The sequence below is a fragment of the Eretmochelys imbricata genome, chromosome 28, assembly GCF_965152235.1.
Source record: "Eretmochelys imbricata isolate rEreImb1 chromosome 28, rEreImb1.hap1, whole genome shotgun sequence".
Classification (NCBI taxonomy): domain Eukaryota; kingdom Metazoa; phylum Chordata; order Testudines; family Cheloniidae; genus Eretmochelys; species Eretmochelys imbricata.
The window spans coordinates 4,410,708-4,426,886 of record NC_135599.1 but is presented as its reverse complement, the minus strand read 5'-3'; the positions used below and the strand labels follow the sequence as shown (position 1 = coordinate 4,426,886).

General features: G+C 47.5%; 1 protein-coding gene and 1 long non-coding RNA gene across 2 annotated transcripts in view; one reads left to right on the top strand and one right to left on the bottom strand.

The window, feature by feature from the left end:
- The window catches only part of LOC144258246 (uncharacterized), a 640,730-nt gene that overhangs the window by 140,040 nt on the left and 484,511 nt on the right, over nt 1-16,179 (top strand). The window lies entirely within an intron of this gene.
- Nucleotides 2,304-5,260, bottom strand: LOC144258343 (uncharacterized). The gene is made up of 3 exons (XR_013344680.1): nt 5,070-5,260; nt 4,362-4,505; nt 2,304-2,914 (listed from the first exon to the last, which is right to left on the bottom strand). It is a non-coding gene; the product is annotated as an uncharacterized LOC144258343 (long non-coding RNA).

The window sequence follows — 16,179 nt, the reverse complement described above, 5'->3', positions numbered from 1 at the left end:
GATAACCCAGTCCTGAGTCAGGTACAGCGGGACAGCCCCGACATCAGCCCCCACTTCTCGCACTGGCTCAGCACAGCCCAGCAGTCTCTGTCACATACACACATTCACACACACTGCTGCCTGCCTGGCTGTGTGTCACGGTGCAGGACGAGGGGGTTTAGAGGGCCATGGGCCCAGCACTTTTTAGCAGCCCTAAGAACGGACGACGGAGGGGGGAACAAGCTGGAGCCTTGGGGGAAGAGGCGTTCTGTGGGTGTGGCCTCGGAGGGAGGGGTGGCATCAGGGAGAACGGGCGGTGTGAGATTCGGGCCTCAGGGAGAAGAGGCGGGGTGAGTGAGGGCTGGGGGGAAAGGGGTGTCATGGGTGTGTCACAGTTCGGCACCGGTGGCCCCCCCACTGTAAGGAAGATTCCACCACCCCTGCTCTGAGTCCTAGGTGTGGTGAATTTGTCAGGTCTGAGACAGGAGTTGCTTGTGAATGACAGTGACCCCTTTGCCAATTGGCACCAATAAGCTTTTGTCACACATTGCGACAGGGCAAGGCAAGACGGCTATAGTTAAGTAGTGAGGAACAGGTATTTTAGCCCCAGGCTAAACGAATCCTTGGTACTATGGTAACCAAATGGCAGTTGTTTCAGGTTAATCAAGACACCTTGGGCCAATTAAGATCCTTCTAGAAAGCAGTGGAGATAGCTAGGTTGATTGGAACACGTGAAGCCCATCAAGGCCTGGCTGGAACTAGTGAAAAGCCTCCCAGTTCGTCAGTGAGGCGCATGTGTCAGGATCTGTAGGAGGAAGCAGTGCTGTTGGAGGAACCAAGCAGTGCAAATCCACATCAGGTGCAAGGAAGGAGGCCCTGAGGGAATAGCGAAGGAGATACTGAGTGGGGGCTGCTGTGGGGAAGCGGCCCAGGGAATTGCACACGTCCTATTTCCCAAAAGTCAGCTACCATAGCTGCTACTATTAGGGTCCCCGGGCTGGAGCCCAGAGTAGAGGGCGGGCCCGGGCTCTCCCCTCCCCTCCCCTCCCCTCCCCTCTCCTCCCCTCCCTGATTAATCATGGATACTGGGAAACAGAGATTGTGCGAGGGGGGGTTGCTTCTCCTCACCTCCCTTGCTGGCTTATGATGGCTCAGTAAGCTGTGGCCCTTGCCTCTAGAGAGAGAGCAGGGCTATGTGGAGGGGCACAGTGAGCCTCTGAGGCTAGCAAAATCCACCAGGAAACGTGGGACCCATAGAGACAAGGACAGAGCTTTGTCACAACATGAACTGAGCTATACCCTCACCCCCTGATATAATAGAAAGGCCAGCACAAAAAACAGAGAAAGGAACAATAAGATACTAAAATAACAATGGTTGGAACTCTCCATTTCCCTCAGTCTTTGGGTGGATGGGTACTAAGAGCTGAAGCTACAGTTGAGGAACCAGGCGATCGGACAGCTGGCCCAGCCCTCCATTCTAGTACCTCTCTCACATATAGGGAAATGGGTCAAAATTGGACTTCATGTCATGACTCACTTCCCATAGGGGTCAGTCTGTCTCAGGCTCTGTCTATACTTCAAACACTGGAAGTACTCTTCTGACAACCTAACACTGTCTACGCTGGGCCTGAGGTCACATTAACTACTTCTCTCAGTGGAGTGGACTTTTCACACCCCTGAGAGAGGTGGCTACATCAACATCGCTTTTCAGCATAGACCAGACTTTAGATGGCTTATTGACCTAAAAGGTAATGGACTTCAGCCTTTTCCTTGGTGGTTGAGGACTGCAGCTTTCCTACCTGCTGAACACATCCTATGACAGATGACTTTCCTTTGCAAATTAGAGAAGTGGGGAAGTCAGTGACCCTTACAGTCTAAGTGTAAGAACTTGTAAAAACTTCTACAAATTGTCTCTTCGAATAATTTTGCTTTCACTAGAAATAGACTTTGACACTAAGCAAAATAAGTTCTATTTGAAACACAAAAATTTAAAATCTATACTGGGCCAATATTCACTTATACACTCTCACACACATTCTTCCACCCCAACCATTGGAGTGAGGTTTTCTACCAGAACTCCTTACACTACAGGGGGTAAATTAAAGCAAATTAACTTTTCAAGATCAGCTGTCACTTCCTCTATGACTAACAAAACAAAAAACAAGACACTTTGTTTTACAAAGTGATTCAGATTATCGCACACTTAGTCTCCTACTCTTTAACCAATAAATTCATTTTCATTGGAAACAATAACATATTCAAAGAGCTCAAATTCTTGTCATATGAGTTCATTTTCTTTTAATCCCCGTTGCCAACAACCGAACCTTGGCTCTAGTTCTGGTTTGTCCCAACGTAGGTCCCAACCAATTCTCTGAGTTCATATATCGCTGGTTCTTCTGCCATGTGTGTTGGTGGAAGGGGTCTCCTATGTGGGAATGTTTGCATCACGAGGAAAAAAAAAATCTCTCTTTTCACACTTTTTAATCTTTCAAAGTAGGAGGAGGTAGAGGAGAAGGGATGTAAATGCATAAAACACAAGAGAAAACTGTCCTACACTAAAGGCATTTATCGGTATAACTATATTGCTCAGGGGTGTGAAAAATCCAGAGTTGAGCAATGTAGTTACACAGCCCTAACGCCCTGTGTAGATAGCGCTACGTCAGCAGGACATATAGCTTGAGGGGGCTGGACTAATGAAGTCCGACGGGAGAGATCTCTCCCATTGGCTTAGAGCATCTGTAATAGCATGCTACACCAGTGCAGCTACATTGGGGCAGCTGTGCCAACATCAGCTTTATTGTGAAGCCGGAGCATCAGACACAAAACCAGAGAATCAGGACTCAACATGCGAGTATCTGGAAGTCTGAAATTGGAACCGGACACGTTCCTTGCCTCATTGGTTACCATCATTTCCACAGCCTGAAAGTCCTGGTTTCTGTGAAAATAGAAAGAATTATATTGAAATTAGAATTCATTACAGAAATGCTACTTGAAGGGTTTGTTGAAATATAGTTGTCAAGAAGGGAAACATTAAGGAGTGTGAGACAATGGGTCCTCAAACTAATTAACTTACAGCTCCTACTGAGCTGGGAGATTGGTAAACATTAGTATGCAAGTAAGATATGTATGTATATTTGTCAGTTTCTGCTTCCTTTTGTCTCTTATGTTCAATTGGGTTATCTGTATAAACAAGTTAGCTTGAGCCTTTGCAGGGGGCTCACATATCTGGGTGCATTGGCAAAGTGCTTTGCTAATAAACAGAGTGGTCTGACAAATTATGTGAGTCCTGAATCTGACTTTGACATTACCCAATCAGGCACCCAGTTTGGAATCCACGAGGAGGGAATGTCCTATGAAGCACTCTCTCTCTTTGGATCCAAATGGTGAAGGATGATTGTTCTCAATCTAACCCTGGCATGCTTTGGATCTGTAATCAGTGAGTTGTACAAACAAACAATTTTCCTTGGGTCTTTGGTCACCATAGCTTCTTTTACTGGGATGGAAACCAAGAACGGAGCCTGTACTCATTCAACCCCAGTTCTTTCCAAATCCTTGGCCTTGGTTAGGGTAAATGTACACTTCTCTGAAGTAGAATCCTTTACAAAAGCACTCAAAATCTCAGCAGTGTTACTGAGGAATGGCTTCCTGAAACATGCCCGGCTTTTCTTTAATTTGGTGGCACAATTCCAGGCAAGGGACTGGATACAGGCCTGGTAGTTATCAGAGCTGTAGTTTCTATTCAAAACTAGCTATTTCTCTGCAGCTATTAGATTTCCAACACTGATTTCATTTCATACACTTGTTTTTAGCACCTACAAAGGATAAATTCAATAAAAAACCCACTTCTATTTCCTCAACATCTGCATCATGAACCATCTGGACCATTCCCCATGCCATAGAATTAGCTAGGTTATTTAAATTTTTTTAGTAACCTAGCATCCCCCATAATGGGGGACAAAACAGCCTCCTTGCCAGAAGTGGCTTTACCAATTGATGGAACCTGGGATTTAAACTTCAAATGATCACACGGTGCTTGGGATCCATCTGAATTCCCCTTCCAGGTTTTTGACACTTTCATCTCCAGGCATAGCGAGTCTGATGTAGGAAAAAAAGTGCTGGAGAGAGGTCAAATAAAAACAGGAACTGAACTCCTCCAAACACTTCCCCAAAATGGGAGAGAGGAGGGGATCAATTCAGCCTTCACATCCCATCAAATTCATGGGGGGAAGGGAGGAAGCTACTGCCTGATGTCTGCTAGGATCTACAGGAAGCCATGAGCTATAGTTACCCTGAGGTTATGACCCCTGCTAGAGACAATAATGAACTGAGTGACCTCCCAAGGGCTTTGTAGGGCATCCCATAGGTTTCCTTCAGGCACTTACAGATTCTGAGTTGGTTTCATGTTTCCTCACCATTGCAGGGAGCTCTCAGGGTCTGTCTTTCCTCTGAACCCTGGAGCTCTGAGACCCATGGCTCTTCCCCTTGTTCCAGCTGGGAAAACACATCAGGTTTGGAAATGGGAAACCCTGCTCAGATGAAAGAAAACAAAGGAGTTCAGGTGATTGCATAAGACTTTGTCATAAAAAAACAAAACATTCTATTAATTTAACTTCAGTGCTTAGTGTGACCTGGTGTGCCTTGGGGAGTCCTAACTGAGAACGCAAAGGTCAGGGCAGGCTAAAAAAGGGAAAGAAGATGCTCCCAGAACTGATGGTTAACACTGAAGTTAAAATCACCGACCACTCACAAACTATGCTTCTGATCTCCCACACTGGTTATTGAGAAGCTGAAAAAGATCACACAGCCCCCTTTATTGCATTCCAGTTCTCTGACTCCCAATCAGCACCTATCTTCGGTACAGTGAGAGCTTATTTAAAAATTCTGGTCACAGAAACACAATGTTCTGACCCCAAAGGGTCAGCCATATTACCAGGTCAGCACAGGTTTGAATCATAGAATCTCAGGCTTGGAAGGGACCTCAGGAGGTCATCTAGTCCAACCCCCTGCTCAAAGCAGGGCCAATCCCCAATTAAATCATCCCAGCCAGGGCTTTGTCAAGCCTGAACTTAAAAAAAAGGTTTGGATCTTACCCAAAATACCAGGCTGCCAGCCAATCCTTTAGCCTCTAAACTAAAGGAAAGAAGCAAAGGTCAGATACATTCAGAAATCTATATATCGGGTTCTTCACAGTATTGGTGAGTTCCTGGCTTGAAAGTCCGTCTGGAACACATCCACAGCTTGGATGGGTCATTCAGTCCTTTGTTCAAGGCTTCAGTTTGCAGAGAAGTTGCTCCAGAGGTAGGAAGACGGATTGAAGAGAAAATGAAGATGATGCAGCTGCCCTTTCTATTCCCTTTGCCTTGTGGCTTGTACTTCCTGACTCCCAAACACAAGCTTCACAGCACATGGCATGGAAAAGCCCCGGAGTTCTCAATACACAGGCATACCCCTGCATGTCTTGCTGACTCAATAGGTGTATCCCCTTGGTTCTTTTCATGGGCTCATTGTACAGCTGATGACCCTTGACAGGCCAGTGAAGAGACTCGGCAGTGCTGATGCCAGTCTGTCCGGGGGCATCACCCAGAAACACTGTACAAGTCTGGAAATACAGATATACCCTACATGTCTATAACTCACAACACAAAGGTGGTACAAAACATAGAAACAAAATGATCATACTTGGAAAATCATAGCATTTTCACTTACACCTTACATGACATATCTAGCACGATTCATTGCAATTTCATCATCACATCACCTTCCTCCTGGTGTCTGATAATGCTTGTATTCCTCAGTCCTCCAACAGTCCATGTTCTCACTCTCAGCTCCTCGTTCCCCTTGCTCCCAGCTCCTCACACGCACCTCACTAACTGAAGTGAGCTCCTTTTTAAAACCCAGGTGCCCTGATTAGCCTGCCTCAATTGATTCAAGTAGCTTCTTGTTTGGCTGCAGGTGTTCTAATCAGCCTGTCTTACTGGCCTCCAGAAGGTTCCTGATTGTTCTGTTACTTTACCCAAGGAAAAGGGACCTACTTAGCCATCTGGCCTGACCCTGTCACAACCCCTATGTTCACTCTTCTAGAAAACTATGATCAATTATTTACATAGGATGGCTTGTTTGAGGTATCATTTGAAAATGCATAATCTACAGAATATTATCCTCCTGTTAAAATACGTGTAGCAACACTATGTAAAATTATGAGATTTTACTGTATCATATTAGTGAAAAAGTTACAATTCTGGGCAACACCCTCAGACCAGTTCCTCAGAGACAGCAAGGCAAGCAGCTGGTCAAATTGCCATTCTCCAGGAGGGGGAAGGTGTGAAGAAGACTTTTACATTCCTTCACAGGGACCACGTGAATCTCATATCTACAACAGACAGCCAGTCACCATGACTCAGCTGAGAACTGAAGTTGTTTGTCATACAAAGGACTGAATTATAAAAAGAGGGGAGGAAAATGCTTGAGACTCTCTCTCTCCCCCTTTTCCTCTGCTCATGACAGCTCCTGAAGAAACTGAACTTGGCAGCAGGGGCGAATTAGGGGGACTTCTGGCTGAAAGGACAGCCAGCCTGCCTCAGGATATGGTGAGAGAAACATTTGCTTTGTTTCCGTTTTAGCTTGTTAACTTAGATGTTAGTTTGGGTTTTATCTTGCATTTCTTTTGTAAACAATTCTGGCTTTTATACCTCATTACCTGTAGTCAATTAATATGGTATTTTTTTGCCGGTAGTTAGACATCTCATTTTATTGTTTCATCTAACCAGTGTGTTGGGATTAAAGCGTGTTGGAAAAGCCATTTGGGATAACAAGGCTGGCACGTGTCATTTTCCACTGATGAAATGACAGACTTCATATGACCTTGCGTCGTTCAGTAGTGTGCTGGACAGTGAAAGATGCACAAAAGTCCGGGACCAGAGAATTTTCTGGGCTTCTCCTGTGGTGCACTGTAATTCGTGAGTCGCTGACTAACAGCGCTCAATACTGTGTAGCTGGCAGCGAGTTACATGCTGGAGACTGGGTGTTAACTGCCCAGGAGTGGCTGTTCTCACAGTAAAGCAGTGTAAAAGCCACCCCAGCTTGGGCAACTGAGGGGAAACAGCTGTTCAACCAGTCAAGATTGCACTGTGGTTAATGTCACAGACACTCAATTTCAAAGCATCTCCTAAAACACAGAGAAAGTAAATCCATGTCCCAGAAGTTGAAGACTCCAGACAGAGGACAAGTCTCCCTGGAACTGCTTCTTGCAGAGAGAGAGAGGTCCAGACACAATGAGAGAGTCCTGGGGAAGCTGGGAACACTAAGAATGGGCTGGTGGGGTTCAGTGGAGAAAGGGAACAGGAAGGGCAGGGATATCCCTGAATGCAGGATCTCAGCAGTCCGAGATGTCAGGATAGCACCTAGTGCAGCCCATTGGAAAACATAATCCCAACTACGCATATAAAATGATGGGGTCTACATTAGCTGTTTCCACTCAAGAGAGGGATCTTGGAGTCATTGTCGATAGTTCTCTGAAAACATCCACTCAGGGTGCAGAGGCAGTCAAAAAGCGAACAGGGTGTTGGGAATCATTAAGAAAGGGATAGATAATAAGACAGTACATAACTTGCCTCTGTATAAATCCATGGTATGCCCACATCTTGAATATTGTGTGCAGATGTGGTCGGCCCATCTCCAAAAAGATACATTGCAATTGAAAAAGGTTCAGAAAAGGGCAAAAAAACCTGGACTAGGAGTATGAAACAGCTTCTGAATGAGGAGAGATATGTAAGACTGGGACTTTTCAGCTTGGAAAAGAGACAAGAGGGCATATGAGAGACGTCTATAAAAGCATGTCTGCTGTGGAGAAAGTAAAGAAGGAAGTGTTATTTACTCCTTCTCAGAACACAAGGACTAGGAATCACCCAATCAAATTAATAGGCAGCAGGTTTATAAGAAACAAAAGGAAGTATTTCTTCACACAACGCACAGTCAACCTGGGGAACTCCTTGCCAGAGGACGTTGTGAAGGCCAAGATTATAATAGGGTTTCAAAAAAAAACATCATGCGAAATCTATCGAGGACAGGTCTGTGAATGGTATATTAGCCAGGATGGGCAGGGATGGTGTCCCTAACTTCTGTTTGTCATAAGCTGTGAATGGGTGACAGGAGATGAATCACTTCATGATTCCCTGTTCTGTTCATTCCCTCTGGGACACCCAGCGCTGGTCACTGTCAGAAGACAGGACACTGGGCTAGATGGACCTTTGGTCTGTGCCAGTGTGGCCGTTCTTAAATACCAGGGAACCTAGTGAGTCCAGTGCAATGGGAGGGAGTAGGAAAATCCCTGGGTGTGGAGAACACTGGGAAATTAGAAACTATCATTCAGAAGCAACAGACTCTAAATAGTCTAGAAAAGCAGAATGTGAAAAATAAGAATTGGGGTCATGTGACTTCAGGAATGAGGGACTCAAAAAACCAAGTCTGCAGAGAAGAGAGATTGTGGCTATTGCACATGGGGATGGGGGGAGCAACTCTCCAGGTCTCAAGGATTTTCACCAGCAACCGAGGCCATTGTCCCATGCACGGGGCAATCCGGAGCAGTGAGGAGTTGTGTCATCTCTAATCCTGGCTGAGTTTCAATGCTCTGCTGCTGGAGCTCCCTTGTCTGGATTCCCCCAGCCAGCATTCAAGGTCTGTGTGATCAGTAACCCTGGACCAGCCGCTCTGACCCCAGCAGCCTGCTTCTTACACCCCAAGCACATTCTGGTCTGGGTGGAGAAGGCTCAGGGTTTGAGAGAAGGCCAGGGGTAGGAAGCTTCTGTTCATTATGCTGGACCTAACCCCCCGTTTTACTTGCGCAAACAGGAGATATTTGACACTGTGCGATTCTGCTCCTGTGCTCTCTTCACACAGCGTTCAGCAGCAGGGGAGGGTCTCTGGTCGTGTGTGTGTCACTGGCATGCTGGGGTGATGCTGGAACAGGACAGAGCAGAGGTGGCATTGTGGGGGTGGCGTGAACCTCATCTCTTCCGTTCCCCTTCCAAGAACCGAGGGGACAGGAACCCTTACCCAGCGAGGTCACATTCTCATAGGTCTCCTGCATGACGTCTCTGTAGAGGGCTCTCTGAGCGGGGTCCAGCAGAGCCCTCTCTTCCCTGGTGAAATACACAGCCAGCTCCTCGAAGGTCACCGGCCCCTGAAAGAGCCAGAGCCCCACACTCAGGACCTGCTGCCCCACTCACAGCCCCACTATTCGTGGGGGAGAGGAGCCAATCAAACGGAAACTCTGGGTGGACCGCAGCCAACAGAGTCCCACCCCCACCCCGCTCAGAGCACCCAGGAAACACCAGGGAGAGGGGGCGAAGAGACACCCCTCCTCTCTCCCAGCAGATCCATCACACACCTACTAGACACAGACTGATACCGGAGATGCTGCCCCGAGCAGGGTCTAGGGAGAGATCTCTTGTAGGAAGCCCAACACCCTCCTCCTTGTGAAAAGAAAAGGAGGACTTGTGGCACCTTAGAGACTATCCAATTTATTTGAGCATAAGCTTTCGTGAGCTACAGCTCACTTCATCGGATGCAAACTGTGGAAAGTTGAGAAGATCTTTTTATATACACACAAATCATGAAAAAAATACCTCCTCCCACCCCATTCTCCTGCTGGTAATAGCTTATCTAAAGTGATCACTCTCCTTACAATGTGTATGATAATCAAGGTGGGCCATTTCCAGCACAAATCCAGGGTTTAACAAGAACGTCGGGGGGGCGGGGGGGCAGGAAAAAACAAGGGGAAATGGGTTACCTTGCATAATGACTTAGCCACTCCCAGAGCTGGATATGAAGCAGGGGAATCTCCCCTAAGCTTGACTGCTGGCTTCCCCCTTCATATTTCAAGGCACCCGCTGGTTAGTTGGGTGAGGCTCCAGCACTAGGAGTCTGGTCCTTTTTCCCAGCCCCATCTAGGTAGGTTATTTTCTGTTCAACAGATTGGAGCATTTCCACCTCCGAACCTCATAGCACTCTTCCTAGAATCTAGGCCACTTATTAAACAACTCCCAGCAGGTCTGCCACCCCCTGGCCTCCTCCCTTTCTCCACCCTGTGCATTTCCTGCCCCGCTCCAACCTCCAAACCAGACGGTGCAAACCTTCCCCTCTCCCGTGTAATTGCTGTCCCTCTCCCTCCTGCAGGAACAGATCAGAACCCCCTCAATAATCCCTACCTGAGCTGGCTCCTCTGCAGCCATGTCGCTCCCTTGTCCCATGGGAGGACGGGATGAACCGGAAAGAAACATGAGCGTCGTTCTGCAACCTGGCCGGGCAAGAAGGGCTGTTGTGGAAGTTTAGGAACGGGCATTAGTTCATTTCACATCACGCTTCCCCCAGGCTCTTTCCTTGCAGAGCGAGATCCGAGATTCTGCCGAGCTGAGAAAATGCTCAATCTCTTTATTACAGCAGAGCCCTGGCCCCTCCTGCCAGGCTAAGCCCACAGACAGACTTTTAACCTCCTTTCTCCCTCCCACATCCCAAAACAAAGTCTCTGAACGCAATCCTAGAAAAAAGCAGAACTAAAGGAGTCCCTTTCGAGGATTCCCTCTGACACTGACCCCACTGTCCCTCACAGTGTCTGACAAGTGGACAGAAAGTTATCACCACCCCCTGCTGGCCAGTCACACAGGCAGAGGGAGCCCGGGGGGACACCTCTTTAACAGGAGAAAGGAAGCCATGGAGGGCCAAAACAACTGAGAAATTTCCATACTCTGTCACTAGCAAATAATGGCCACCATGGATCCACCCGAGAGTTGGCTACAGCTTTTCACTGCGGGAAGCCCCCCCTCACGGAGACCCTTTGTCATGGGGTTTGGGATACTTCTGGACCACGCTGCACTCAGAGGGACCTCCTCATCCCGTGCCAGCTGGAGAAAAGAAAAGGGTCCAGCCAACTCTCCTGTTACCAAATGGGAACCACCCATCCCCCAAACAGGGGGAGGTCCCTGGCTTTGATGGGTATTGAATATATGGCTAGTCTCTTTTATCAGCAAACATTTTTAACAGAGAGAAAGGAGGGAACAAATGATTCTCAAAGGAGAGGGAAAGATGATCATTGTTTCAGGGGGGTTAATTTCCCAACCAGGATGGAGAAGGACTCAGGGCGACAGGTTCCCCCCAAGGAAGGAGAAGTTGCTAGGATTTACAGACATGGGGAACAGCCCCAAACTCGAGAGGATTTTTAATTGACATTTGATAATGACATCGTAAGAGGGAAAGCTGAGATTTGAGATCAGTGTTCATAATGAAAGAGAAAGGGTGGAAATCTGAGGGATTTTGGATCCATTTATGCAAATTATAGAGAGGAAAGTGGAAAATGAGAGGGATTTTATAGCAGTTGTTGATAGGAGGTTGTCACGGAGTCCCTGGGCGATGCTCTGGAACTGCTCCCCATGAAGCCGGGCAGGACTCTGGGGCAGTCGCCTTTCTGGGAGCAGTCTGTCTTCAGGACACACAGCTCACACAGCTTCCACCTTCCTGGGTCTGACCTCGGACCATTCAGCCTCCTCTGCCCCTCCGTGCGCTTCCCACAGCGAGTCCGCTCAGGCAGGGCTCCTGGGGAAGCCAGAGGGTCCTGCCCCCCAACTCCGTAGTCAGACGGGACTCTCAGCCAGCCAATAAAATAGAAGGTTTATTAGATGACAGGAACATGGTCTAAACCAGAGCTTGCAGGTGCAGAGAACAGGACCCCTCAGCTGGGGCCATTTTGGGGGGGGGCAGTGAGCCAGACAACCACGTCTGCCCTTCACTGCATGTCCCAGCCAGCCCCAAACTGAAACTCCCTCCAGCCCCTCCTCCTCTGGGCTTTGTTCCTTTCCGGGGCCAGGAGGTCACCTGATTCCTTTGTTCTCCAACCCTTTAGCTCTCACCTTGCAGGGGGGAAGGGCCCAGGCCATCAGTGGCCAGGAAACAGGGTGTTGGCCATTCTCTGTGTCCAGACTCCTGCACACACATGCCCTCTAGGGCTCTGCAATGATCATACACCCTTATCCCACCACCTAGATACTTAAGAACTTCATAGGGGAAACTGAGGCACCCCCACACTATTCAGAGGAAACATTAAGAACAGTCCCACTTCGTCACAGAGGTAAAAGCTGAGTGTATTTCCCACCACTATTTGGTCAATGAATAGAGAGGAAATGGGCAATGTTGTCAAACGTTTTAGATCCATATTCAGGAATCTGAGGAAAGGTGTAAATCTGAGATTTTCGTCGTAATTTATAATTACAGAGACAGGGAAAGCTCTCAGGGGCATATTCAATTAGAAGTAGATAACTAGAGTAAAAGTGGGGCAAACTTTTTTATGTATCTTTGAGACTGTTGGGAACACTGGGGCATGGCCACTAAGTAACTCAAAAAAATAAAAAACCACAAGTGTTAATGAAGCCCCCTCACGCTAGGCCCCGGTGTCCTTGGCCCCCCTCCTGCCTGGAGGCACTTGCAGCAGCTTTGCGTGCTAGGCCCAAGTGTCCTTGCCCCCGCCCGCCCGCTTGGAGGCATACACAGCAGTGATGCTAAAAATCTGCAACAGTATGTTGCAGAGTTAAACTGCCTAAAACTAAGCAAGGCCAAACAAAAAAAATATAAAAAAACCAATGCTAAATAAAGCAGCTTTATATATAGTTTAATAAATAATATAGAAAATTAGGGAATTAGCTGGGAACTGGATTGACTAGCTATATGGATACTTGGAGCAGCTTACTATTGGATAAGTATGCTGGGAAAAAGGATGTATAAAAGCCTGTGTAATTTCCTGCTTTGTTGTACAGGATTTGAGATTCAAATCTCCCTGTACCTATTTGAAGCTTCAAATAAACTTTTCTCCTTCTCCAAAAAAAAAAAAAAAAAAAACCACTAGCTGGGAACTGGATTGGCTGGCTATATGGATACTTGGAGCAGCTTACTATTGAATAAGTATGCTAAAAAAAAGGATGTGTAAAAGCCTGTGTAATTTCCTGCTTTGTTGTACAGGATTTGAGATTCAAATTTTCCTGTACTTTTTTGAAGCTTTAAATAAACTTTTTTGCTTTTTTACTCCGTTGTAATTATTGGGTGCAGCACACCGGGTAACGAACCAACTCAAGCTGTTGTTCAGCCTCTCGGCACTGGGTGCCGGCAACAGCTTTTGGCGTCCCTGGGTGGGCTCGAGGCTGCAATTTAGCCTTGCCCGGACCCCTCCTGGAGGTCGAGGATTGCGGCGAGAACCGACGCCCAGCGCGCACCGGTGAGTTCATCGGGGGCCTCGGAGGAGACGCGATTTGATCGACCCCGGAGGGCACAACGGTGCAACGCACTCATATAGTGGAGAAGCAGTTGTGGACGGCGGTGAAGAACCGGTCCCTTAGACGTGGGGGAGGAGCAGCTGCAGGCCACGGTGAAGAACCGGTCCCTTGGATAAGGTAGGAACCTTTTGAAATCCGGATTATATGCTCTGTTGGAACCTGGGGACGCCCAGAGTTACCCTGTAGGTATGGGACAGGGACAGAGCTCAGATGTTAGGGCATGGTGTACGCCCCTAGAGTGCATTCTAGCAAACTGGAAGGTATTTGGTGCGGATCCGATAACTAAAAGCCAATTAAAACGATTCTGTACAGTTGACTGGCCTCAATATCAACTAGAGGACCAGGAGTGGTGGCCACCAGGAGGGTCAATTAATTACAACACGATCCTTCAGTTACTCCTGTTCTGTCAAAAAACAAAAAAATGGAATGAACATATGTATGCGCATTTGTTTCTGACTTTATGTACTCGACCAGATATTTTACAGCGCTGTAATCTGACTCCGACTGGTTCGGTAGCAGCTAATGTTAGTCCCCAGACCCCCACCCCCACTGTAATGGCAGAGCCGGTGTCCCCTTCGGCCCCTACACCCACACCTTGGAAGTCCCCAATGGTTGGCCTATACCCCTTAATCACCGAAACTAAAGTCGCCCGGTCTGGATCAGACAGGCGTCCTGCCACAACTATGCAGGTTTATACTCATGTGCCCTTTAATCCTGTGGATTTGGCTGCTTTCAAAGCACAGGCAGGAGAGTTTTCCACCAACCCAAGCAGGTTTATATCAGTCTTTGAAGGGTGCCTCAGTAGTCACAAGCCGGACTGGGATGATTGTAACGTCCTCCTGCGAACCCTATTGTCTGAGGTTGAAAGACAACAGGTTGTGTCCAAGGCAAGGGAGGAAGCGCAGAGATGGTACGACGGGGATCGTATTAATGTCCCTGACCCGGATGCACAAGTCCCCCGAGCAGACCCCAGGTGGAATCCAAATAATCATGGGAATATAACCCGCCTTACCTCCTATAAGGAGTTGCTTTTACATGGACTCCGTCACTCGGCTGTCCGACATAATCATTGGGCAAAGCCATATGAAGTAATGCAGGATTTAAAAGAAAGCCCAGGGGCCTTTCTACAGCGTATTCGGGACACTATTCGACAGAACACTAATGCAGACCCCGATAATCAGGCAACTAAATCAATTATTAAGGAAATTTTTACAAGCAAAGCAGCCCCTAATATTAAAAAAAAGTTACAAAAAAAAAAAATTAATAGGTATAACCATGGCACAAATTTTAAAAACTGCAAACCAAGCTTATAGTCTAAAAAAAACAAACAAAAAAAAAAGCAAGTAAAATTAATGGTAACAGCGGTACAGGCCGGCACTAAAAAAAGTGGCCGGGGAGGAAGGGGCCGTGGACGCGACCGTCCGGGCCTGCAGGAGACACGACTGGGTCGCAACCAGTGTGCCCTGTGTCAACAGGAGGAACACTAAAATAATAAGTGCCCCAAAAAAAAAAAAAAAGGGAGGTGCCCCTATGATGGCAATAATGGAGCAGGAATAGGGGTGTCAGGGGAGACGGACCACCCTACCCCCGGAACCCCGAGTAAAGATGCGGGTAAAAAGCTCAGAAATAAATTTTTTAGTGGACTCTGAAGCGGCCCGAACTGCCGTAAATCAGCCTCTTCAGTTGCCAGTAGCAGATTCCCTTCCTGTGGTGGGAGCCACAGGCAGGGACACCAAGTGCCCAGTGTATGCCCCAGCGGAATGTGCTTTGGGAGACAGGACTATATCCCACAAGCTGGTATGCCTCCCTGAGTGTCCAACACCTCTGCTGGGACGGGATCTACTTTGTCGCCTCGGTGCCACCCTGCATTTTACTGAGGGCGAAATAACCCTTACCTTACCCCCTGAGAATGCCTGAATCATGACCCTTGCAGTTGAGCCCTCAGCCATGCAAGCCCCAGAATGAAGTCCATGGGAAGACCAGGTGTACCCCCTCGTGTGGGCATCAGGGATTCCAGGAAAAGCCACCCACCAGACCCCTATTACTATTCAGCTCATACCAGAAAAAAGCCCAGTGCAAGTCAAACAGTATCCAATCAAAAGGGAAGCCAAAAAAGGTTCACAAAAAAACTATAAATCAATTCCTAATGTATGGTATTCTCCGGGAATGTCAGTCAGCCTGGAACACTCCCATTCTACCCGTACAGAAGCCTGATGGCACGTATCGGCTGGTACAGGACCTAAGGGCAGTCAATAAACGGGTTAAGACTCTGCACCCTCTTGTCCCTAACCCGTACACCTTATTGGCTTCTATAGAGGGACATTGTATACCCATTTTTCAGTCCTTCATCTGAAAGATGCTTTCTTTACCATCCCAGTTGCCACCCCATCACAAGAGATCTTCTCCTTCGAGTGGAAGGACCAAAAAAAGGTTAAAAAGCAACTTTGCTGGACAGTGTTGGCCCAGGAATTTAAAAACTCTCCCACCCTTTTTGGCCAGGCTCTGGCCAGGGACCTACAGGAGTGAAATAATAAGGAGGCTCTCCTTCTGCAGTATGTAAATAATTTGTTAATTGCCACTGTGGGCCAAAAACCCTGCCTTAAAGCCACCGTGAGCCTCCTGAATTTTATTGGACTCCGGAAATATCGTGTAGCACGGAGTAAGGCTCAAATTGCCCTCCCAGAGGTACGGTACCTCGGGTTTCACATACGGCAAGGGGAGCGGCAGCTTTCAAGCAAAAAAAAGGAAGCTATCTGTCAAGTTCCTACCCCAAGTAATGGTAAGCGGCTCAGGGCATTTCTGAGTATGGCAGGCTTTTGCAGGATATGAATCCCAAAGTTTGAACTGTGGGCTAAACCCCTGTACGACTGTGTAAAAGGAGCAAATC